The 9991-nt window shown below is 39.9% G+C and overlaps 1 protein-coding gene across 2 annotated transcripts in view; it reads right to left on the minus strand.

The window, feature by feature from the left end:
* Nucleotides 1–9412, minus strand: part of ccdc102a (coiled-coil domain containing 102A) — a 100721-nt gene extending 91309 nt beyond the window's left edge. The window contains exon 1 of one of the 2 annotated variants that reach the window (XM_079810824.1): nt 9312–9412. The gene's annotated coding sequence lies outside the window, so the exon portion shown is untranslated. Of the gene's footprint in view, nt 1–9286 lie in introns of both variants that reach the window. The other variant, XM_079810823.1, reaches the window with a different exon arrangement.
* Nucleotides 9413–9991: the final 579 nt, after the last annotated feature.

Consider the following 9991-nt stretch of genomic DNA (forward strand, 5'->3'; position numbering starts at 1 on the left):
AGGGCAAGCAGCAAATCGCTAGGCTTGTGTGGACTCAGAGAGGGGCCTCTCTAATAACCACTCATAGACTGTATGCCACAGCCCTTGCCTCTCAAACCCACAGACCACTGCTATGGTGCATCTGGCAGACTGCTTATGGGCCTGGGGTGCAAGCTAATTGGCCACAGGAAGGCACAGAATATCCAATGATGTAGTGCATTTATTCCCAGCTGGACTGGCCCCTGCTGCAGGGCCAAAAGGTGACTTATAAGCACTCTGAAGCCGGCCTGAACAGTTGTTTCTACAGTAAGGAGAGTAAGGGGGGTCGTCATGGGCCCCTGAGACAACATCCTTTTGAGTCAAACCCCCATTCTATCAGGCTTCCTTCCTGGAGCTCCAACTTATGCCAAAGATCTTTATCAAGAATGCCTGTGATACAACACAAATATCCAGGTAAACAACAGCAATCAGACAAATACAATCGGGTGGGTGGGGGGTGGGGGGTGTCCCATTAACATGATTTTAAATGTCTCGTTCAGAACGTGTAAGGAGTTGTGTGTCAAACAAACTCTGAACAACTGCTTTTCCTACATGTCTCTCTGAACAGCTAGTGTGGTCTTGACCAGGCTTAACTTTAGCCCTGAGGTCACCACCATAATATACAGTCCAGAGACACAGCTGGAGAAGTGACAAAAGAACAGGAACTTTAGGGAAAAAAGGCTGAAAAAACATTAGCTGTGTGCAAATACAGTATGCTTGCCCAGTGCTTATCTAAATAGCTTGCAGACTGTTGCAGAATCAGTGGATGTTTCTATATGTCAAGACGTCATCAGAGATATGGAGCATAAAGTTGTAATGAGGGAAGAATATTGGTGCAATTATTAACTAGAGTGCTGGTTCATAACAGGACACAACACTCTTCATGCATGAATGAGGCAATTCTTAATAGAACATTTATTCTCCAAGAATCTCCACACACATAAATTAGGGTGGGAGAAAAAAGAAATAAAATAGAGAGTCCAGGTATCTGGCGACAATATGTGAGAACGCAGTGTTTCTTATCGCAGATCCTAATCCAAACCCCATGCATCAAAAGCTGACAGAACGTAATTATCCTCCCATTCCATGGATATCGAATAGTAAAGCCAGTCACTTCCAAGCGAAAAACCAGTCTGACTTAAGAATTCTAAGACTCTTTCCTTTAATTAATCCACATTACTTAAATAAAAAAGAAATAAAAAACATCAATCACTGTGGAAGTACAAAATCTTTAAATATACAATACTGTAAATGTAGGAGACAAACCATTCATAGATGTTTTTGGCTAAATGTTTATTTTAACTAAATTAAGCTGCAGACAGTTAATAAGTCCAATGCCGGGGAAAAAACATACACAAAATATAGTGTGCAATTTTACCACATCCAGAATCATAATCACAACGAAGAAGAAAAAAATATTGAAAAGAAAACCAGTCAATTGGAATAATCCTTTAATCTATTATTATTTATTAGAAAAAAAAAATCATAGAATAAATTATTTTGTGAAAATAATTGTTTGCCTTCACTGCCTATAATGTTGTGACTGCCCAAAAATATAATATCCATGAATTAAGTGGAAGTACACATTATTTCACAAATATGTAAAGTACACTATATTGCCAAAAGTATTGGGAGATCTCTCCAAATCATTGAATTCAGGTGTTCCAATCACTTCCATGGCCAAATGTGTATAAAATGAAGCACCTAGGCATGCAGACTGCTTCTACAAACATTTCTGAAAGAATGGGTTGCTCTCAGGAGCTCAGTGAATTCAAGCGTGGTACCGTGATAGGTTGCCATCTGTGTCCATTCGTTACATTTTCTCACTACTAAATATTCCATGCTCAACTTTTAGTGGTATTATAACAAAGCAATTGGGAACCACAGCAACTCAGCTACAAAGTGGTAGGCCATGTAAAATCACAGAGCGGGGTCAGCACATGCTGAGGCGCACAGTGCACAGAAGTCGCCAACTTTCAATATCTACAGACCTTCAGATTAGCTCAAGAAACAGTGTGTAGAGAGCTTCATGGAATGGGTTTCCATGGTCGAGCAGCTGCATCCAAGCCTTACATCACCAAGTGCAATGTAAAGCGTCGGATGCAGTGGTGTAAAGGACGTCGCCACTGGACTCTAGAGCAGTGGAGACGTGTTCTCTGGAGTGATGAATCACGCTTTCCTGTCTGACAATCCTTCCCAGAAGAGTTGAAGCTGTTATAGCTGCAAAAGGTGGGCCAATTCTATATTAAACCCTATGGATTAAGAATGGGATGTCATTAAAGTTCATGTGCATGTAAAGGTAGGCATCCCAAAACTTTTGCCAATATAGTGTATATTTAATTTTTTGGGTAAATAATCCATACTATCATTTACTTGTTTCATCAGGCCTTTAGACCAAAGGCAAGCACATGCTGCCATTTAAAACTGACTTGATGTTGACAGACATTTTCCAATAAACTTTCAAAAGTGCTAATTGTGCATTGTGTCTGCTGCTTCTCCAGGTAGAATGAGACCAAATACACAGAAAAAAAGTGCGGCAGAAGAGTAAAAAATCTTTTTGTCTTTCACAAACTTTTGAGGCTACAACAGTAAAATTGTACTAATCACACCAAACCACAGCGCATCACAGAAATGCTAATCATGAGCTTGGCTGCCACTTCCAATTAGGAGCTTAAACAGATCAATCCTGACCCTCAGCTTGACTTTATAAAACAGCCAGAGAATGTGAAACTGTATCTGATGCTAAGGATTGTCAAGAGGCCGCATAAAAGTTCTGCGGTCACACAGACCTCAGAGTTGGCCGTAATTATCACGGTGGGGGTGTGAGGTACCTCAGGAGGGCTGTCAGACCGTAGGACAATAAGCTCTACTTCGAAGACCGCATTTCGGTTTCCTGTGGATCGGCCATCAAAGAGTTTGTATTTCACATTCAGAGATTAATCAATCATTTAGGAGGACCAGATTTTCTGTAGCCATTTAATTCTGTCTACACATCCCTGAACTGTGTGAAACAGAAACATTTCAGCCAGAGCCTGCGTTCCAAAACTATCACAACCGATTACAGCCCATAAAAGAGGGAGGAGACTGAGAACCAGAAAAAGGAGAGGAAAAAAAAAAGAGCGAGGAAATTTTAAAGGTGAGGTTAGGGGATGGGTGTGGACCACCAGAATGCTTGTAACAGGCAAATGACTGTAGGTACACTGTCAATTCAGCATGCAAGCTAGAGAAGCCGCGAGAGCTATGAGACAAAGGAAACCTGACGGCATAAGATCGATTCTAAATTTGAGTGCCAAATAACAACAACATATTACCATATAAAACAACAGTGGTTTGATTTAGCTACCCTATGTGAAAAAGTACTGCTCTTGAAACAAAAACAAGGATGTGGTTTTCGAACGTGAGCTTAGACAAAGAGCAGATTCTCACAATCAAAAAGCAAACAGGAGCACGTACACAATATGAAAATGACTACTGTTCTCAATATCCCGCTTTCTCAGTCTACGTGCAGCCTGCAAGCAGATGGGTTTGAGTCGTCTGAAAATGCGAGGTCGCCATAGCAACAACTCACAAGCGTTGGTCTCTTGTCAGTGAAAAGGGGGCAATAGTGCTTTTTCACCTTCCATCTGTCTGGCTAGCTGCCTCCATGCTTGGTGCACTACCATCAGTGAAGTGAATTCCTTAAGAAGGAGGGAGGCTCGGTGGCTTACGGGGGTATTTCACAAAGCAATCCACCATCTGCTGACCACTGCCAGGTTGACAGTTGAAAGGGAGGGGAGTCTGGCAAGTCTGACCTCCAGACCAAAACAAGATGTGTAATTAAATCAAGCTGATGAAGGCCATCGACACACCTGAATACAGAAAGATCTCCATTACAGAAGCACTGCTGGGTTTCTGTGCTGTTTTGATCTTAAAGGAACAGCTCGCCCAAATTGACAATTCTGTCATTATTTATTCTTGCTCATGTTGTTTCAAGCTTCCCTGCTGTTATTTTTCAGTGAAACATAAAACAGGGATGCACAATACTGTGTAATGGCCAATATTGGATATTTAATTGGTGCACATTTCCCTTATTTTACATTTAGGATTACCGTCATCTGACGTTCACTTAAAAGTAAGTCTTTAGTAAATATTTAGCAAGTTAAAATGAACAAATCTTGTACAATATAATATTGTGATATATAAATTCACTTGAAGCATCTGAAGTCTTCTAAAAGATTGAAATTTCAGTCACAATTTTGACTCAATGACTTATTTACGAATCAATAATCCTAACGAAGCAGTTGAAGCCTTAAGGGGAACACTGTCAATGAATAATGACATAAATTGGTTCCTAACAAAAAGCTATCATATGATAGCTTGATCAAATACCTGCAATATAAAAAAATATAGGAAAATACTGCATTGACCATTCTTATGGTGCTTTTTATGTAATTTCTTAAAGCTTAACAGCTGTGATCACTAAAAACTGTCCTTGTATGATACATATCAGTTTGAAGGTTCTTACAACCCCAAATCAGAAAAAGTTGGGACAGTATGGAAAATGCAAATAAAAAAAAAAGAAGTGATTTCTAAATTTACTTTGACTTGTATTTCATTGCAGACAATATGAACACAAAATATTTCATGTTTTGTCTGGTCAACTTCATGTCATTTGTAAATATGCATCCTTTGCTTTCATTCAGACCTGCAACACATTTCAAAAAAAGTTGGGACATGAGCAATTTAGGGCTAGTAATGAGGTAAAATGGTTAAATAATGATGTGATTTGAAACAGGTGATGTCAACAGGTGATTGTAATTATGATTTGGTACAAAAGCAGCATCCAAGAAAGGTCTAATCCTTTAGGAGCAAAGATGGGCCGAGGATCACCAGTTTGCCAACAAATACGTGAGAAAATTATTGAAATGTTTAAAAACAATGTTCCTCAAAGAAAGATAGGAAGAGATTTGGATATTTCACATTCAACAGTGCATAACATAATTAAAAGATTCAAGGAATCTGGAGGAATTTCAGTGCGTAAAGGACAAGGGCGCAAGCCTAAGCTGAACAACCGTGATCTCCGATCCCTCAGGCGGCACTGCATCAAGAATCGTCATTCATCTATAAGCGATATCACCACATGGGCTCAGGACTACTTTGGCAAACCTTTGTCAAGTACCACAATACGTAGTTACATCTACAAATGCCAGTTAAAACTGTACTGTGCCAAAAGGAAGCCCTATGTTAACAGTGTCCAGAAGCGCCGTCGACTTCTCTGGGCTCGGAGGCATCTGGGATGGACCATCACACAGTGGAAACGTGTACTGTGGTCAGATGAATCAGTATTTGAGGTATTTTTTGGGAGGAATGGACGCCGTGTGCTCCGGACCAAAGAAGAAAAGGATCATCCAGACTGTTACCAGCTACAAGTCCAAAAGCCAGGGTCTGTCATGGTATGGGGTTGTGTCAGTGCCCTTGGCAAAGGTAACTTGCACTTTTGTGAAGGCACCATTAATGCTGAAGAGTACATAGAGATTTTGGAGCATAATATGCTGCCTTCAAGAAGACATCTTTTCCAGGGACGTCCATGCATATTACAACAAGACAATGCCAAACCACATTCTGCACACATTACAAAGTCCTGGCTGCGGAGGAAGAGGGTACGGGTACTTGATTGGCCTGCCTGCAGTCCCGACCTGTCTCCAATAGAGAATGTGTGGCGCATTTTGAAGCGCAAAATGCGACAACGAAGACCCCGTACTGTTGCCCACCTTAAGACTTGTTTGCAGGAAGAATGGGACAAAATTACACCTGAAACACTTCATCACTTGGTGTCTTCAGTCCCTAAACGTCTTTTAAGTGTTGTGAAAAGGAATGGCAACATTACAAAGTGGTAAATGCTTTACTGTCCCAACTTTTTTTGAAATGTGTTGCAGGTCTGAATGACAGGAAAGGATGCATATTTACAAATGACATGAAGTTGACCAGACAAAACATGAAATATTTTGTGTTCATATTAGGGCTGAACGATATTCTGTTTTAACATCGACATCGCAATGTGCACGTGAGCGATAGTCACATCGCCGGAACATGCGATGTGAAGGGTAGTAGCCCATGGTGTATTAAGGGTGCTTTCACACTTGGTTCGATTGCCTGGGCTGAACCCGAGTTCGATTGCTCCCCCCTCTCCCTGCCCCCGCTGGACTGTGTTCATATATTATTTGGTTCCGACCCGGGGTGCGTTTGCGACATCAAAGCAGCAGCTGTTTACCCGGTTGCTTAGTAACAGCGAGCCAGCGAGCGTGAAGGCGGCAAAATGCATAGCGTTGCTCACCTCACTTTTATATATATTTTTTTTAACCGTTGGTTTTGTTTCTAAAGCTTCAGTACGTAATGGCACTTGCGTCTATATGCCGCAAATGTACTGCAATGCTCTAAAGAATGCTGAAGACGAGCAGAAATTAGATCTACAGCTCTCTGCTTGCAGTATGTCAGTCACGCAAAATGAGTGAAACACACACAAACACACATTTTTATCAAACCATACGTCATTAATAGCGGTTCACTTCCGCGATTTAGTACGATCACATCAGCAGCAAACCGTACCGGAGTTCACATGAAACGGACCCCAGACCACCCTTTTTAAGCGGACTCTGGTACGGTTCGCGGGTGCGCACCCGAGTTTCGGAAGACCGTGTTCACATCATCCAAACGTAGCGAACTCTGACATCAATCGAAACCGGGTGCGCACCAAAACTGCTAGTGTGAAAGCACCCTAGAGAACGGTAGCACCAGGGTAACACACAGTTGTATGGCTTGTTGCTGGGGGGACATGCACGTTCCGCGTGCCTGCACAGTGATTGGTTGTGCCACTGCTCACCGCTCACAGGCAAGCCAAGTTGAGCCAACATTCACTGCTAAAACTCCGCGACAAAGAGGATCCGCCGCAAAAAAAGGATTTTGTACCAAAAAGAAAGTCGAAATCATCTAATTGGGACTATTTTGGCTACAAAAAGGAGGATGTTGACCAAAAAGAGGTACTTTGCATGAAGTGTCATAAAGTTGTGGCCACAAAACAAGGAAGCACCACCAATTTGTCTGATCACTTTTATATCGGCACCACAAAGCTCTTTACGACGAATACAAAGTCAAATCTGGATGTCAACCAAAACAAACAAATATTTGTGATGCCTTTGCCAGTGTGACACCTTACCAGAAAGGCTCTCAACGACAGAAAGAAATAACAGACGCAATAACGTTTCATATCGCTAAAGATATTTGCCATGATTATGAAGATGACCAACACTGTTTTACTTTGGCACTTTTGATAAGAAAAGTTGACTTAAAAACAAAAGATTGTGAACCAAAATGCTTATAAGTTGTTTTATAAAAAAATTATTTATTTTAAGTTATATTGTTGTAAACCAATCAGGGGGGTTGGTGTAAAGCTGCTGTTTAAATGTGTTCTGCTTTTGTGTTTACCGAAATGTTCTAATTTTAGAATAAAATATTAAGTGACCTTTTTGTTACTTGTAATGAAGCTTGCTTATTAGTGAAATTATTAATATCATGGAATAGTAATTATTGACTTTAGCCTGGATTAATGGCTCTCAATATCGCAATATATATCGTTGGGGAAAAAAATATCGCAATGTAATTTTTTTCCAATATCGTGCAACCCTAGTTCATATTGTCTGCAATTAAATACAAGTCAAAGTAAATTTAGAAATCACTTCTTTTTTTCTTTTTTTTGCGTTTTCCATACTGTCCCAACTTTTTCTGATTTGGGGTTGTAAAAAGAATAAATAATTTGTCTCACAGAAGAAAGTAAAGCTGGTTTGGAATGATAAAATCAATTATACAAATGTGAATTTTGGGTGAACTATTCTGAAGGAAACAGAGGACACTTTTTGCACCAAGCCCAACGTCCTTGGAACTGACAAACTATATTCAAACTCAATCTTGTCCACACAACATAACTGCTCATTGCGATTGCAGTTGGGACGGTTGTGGTAAGAGCGGCCACAGGGCCAGGCTCAGTGTGGCCTTGACTGCTCCTCTTTTCATGCAGTGATGCAGTGGTGGAAGAAGAAATCACTATATCTGTGGGCGAACAGAGTGCTCCAGATGTGGGATTCTAGAACATTCCTTTAAAAAAAGTTGAAGAAAAAAAACATGAAGACAGACACAAGAGAAGAAAAAAAAAACTAATGTGAAACTTTGGTCCCAACCATACAATAAATGCCATGTAATTTACAAATCATCATTCCGGGTGCATGTGTATTTTTAAGAAGCAAATTAATATTTGTGGATACCTATAAATTAGTCGGATAAACTCCTCTGACAGCTATTAGGGGATATATAACCAACATGTATTTCTCTGTGGTCACAGATTTACTATTTCGAGTGTGGAAAAAGTGAGCCCCGCTGTGGCTTTATTGAACTTGTGTGACCTCCAATTAACACTGTTTTTGTGTGGAAGCCCCATTTTGTCTTTTCCTTTTTTTTTTTATACCTGTTTTACAACTGGGCGTTAAAGGGGACAACCCAGCCCAGAGGAAAACAGATGTCATGGTCTTAAAAGCCCAGTTTTTCAACTGTCATTAGCCAGTCAGTGACAAAGATATGTAGGCCTACTGTAAGTTTGACAGAGGGAGAGAACTGCATTATAGGCCTTGAGGAACTAAATACATGATGTATTCTTTAAGAAAAGTATATATAGTTAAAACCACATCAACAACCCGACAAGTCTACATTTGAATGGCTTTGAGTCACTGGGTTACATTTAAGTCTGTAACATGCCATACAACATGAATGAATGACTATGGCTGGCAAAGGAAGTGGACTTTGTTCCAAATAGTGCAAATAGTCGTGCAACTCTAACTTATATTCAGAGTCAATTTTATGTATCACTCCCTTGCTATTTTTAGTATATGTGCTAAAAAAAAGTCTGATACAAAAACAGTAATAAAAAGACTAACAACAATGAAACCTCCATAAACTTTTCTATTCCACCCTCCATAACTGTTCTTTTTCCACACAGGATCTAGTAACTACATTTCCAACGACGTGACTCAACGTAACAAGATACTGTTGTAACAGCAACACATCAGCTTCAGAGTAAACAGCATAGCAATTCACGGGTAAACTGTATATTTGGGAAGTTCAGCGTCCACAACGACGCCTGCGTACACATTTCTATCGTGTTGAATGTCACTCGACACCGCTGTTCGGATAATTCACAACAATACATCTCTGATCATGCCATGAGCCATTAACGTGCACATACCCGAACAATATGAGGAAGAACATACGAGAAAATCCTCCGGCGTGTTTTGCAGATTCCTGCTTTTCCACTACAATTCCTGAGTTCAAATCCACCGTGATGTTCCAGCAGGAATTTTCCCACCGAAGGAAAGAGCAATGTGAGCGAAGGATGGAAGGGGAGGGATAACAGAACAGAACGGAGGCGGCGCCTTCACCGTCACCAAACTTCCAGCCGGGAAACATTTTGTCAACACCATATACAATAACCTGTATTTTGCCAAAATATGTTAGAAAACTGGCATTGCTTTACAGAAATGTAACAGTGTTACATAGTATGCAAAAATACTGTAGTTACTACCAAAATACCAAAGTTATTCTTAAGATTTTACTAAAAAAAAATTATACTAAAAGTCTGTTTACTTGATAAAAATGAACTCTCAATGAGAGTGCCAACGATACATAGAAGATTGTGTACAAGTTTTTCAGCAAAGTTTTGATGTTTGTAATTGTAAAGGCCTTCATGTATCAAATATATATATTTTTTCAATTTTCAATATCAAAAAAAGGTTTTTGTGCACATATGGAAGGAAGGATATGTATGTATTATTATGCAGATTTTGTTGTTTGTATTATATTGTTTTAAGCAACTTACATTGTATACATTTTGTCTGTTCCTTCAAAACAAAACAAAACATGTAACAGCGAGGAAAAGGTCCAGACACATTTT

This window comes from Gobio gobio (assembly GCF_949357685.1).
Source record: "Gobio gobio genome assembly, chromosome: 2".
Classification (NCBI taxonomy): Eukaryota; Metazoa; Chordata; class Actinopteri; order Cypriniformes; family Gobionidae; genus Gobio; species Gobio gobio.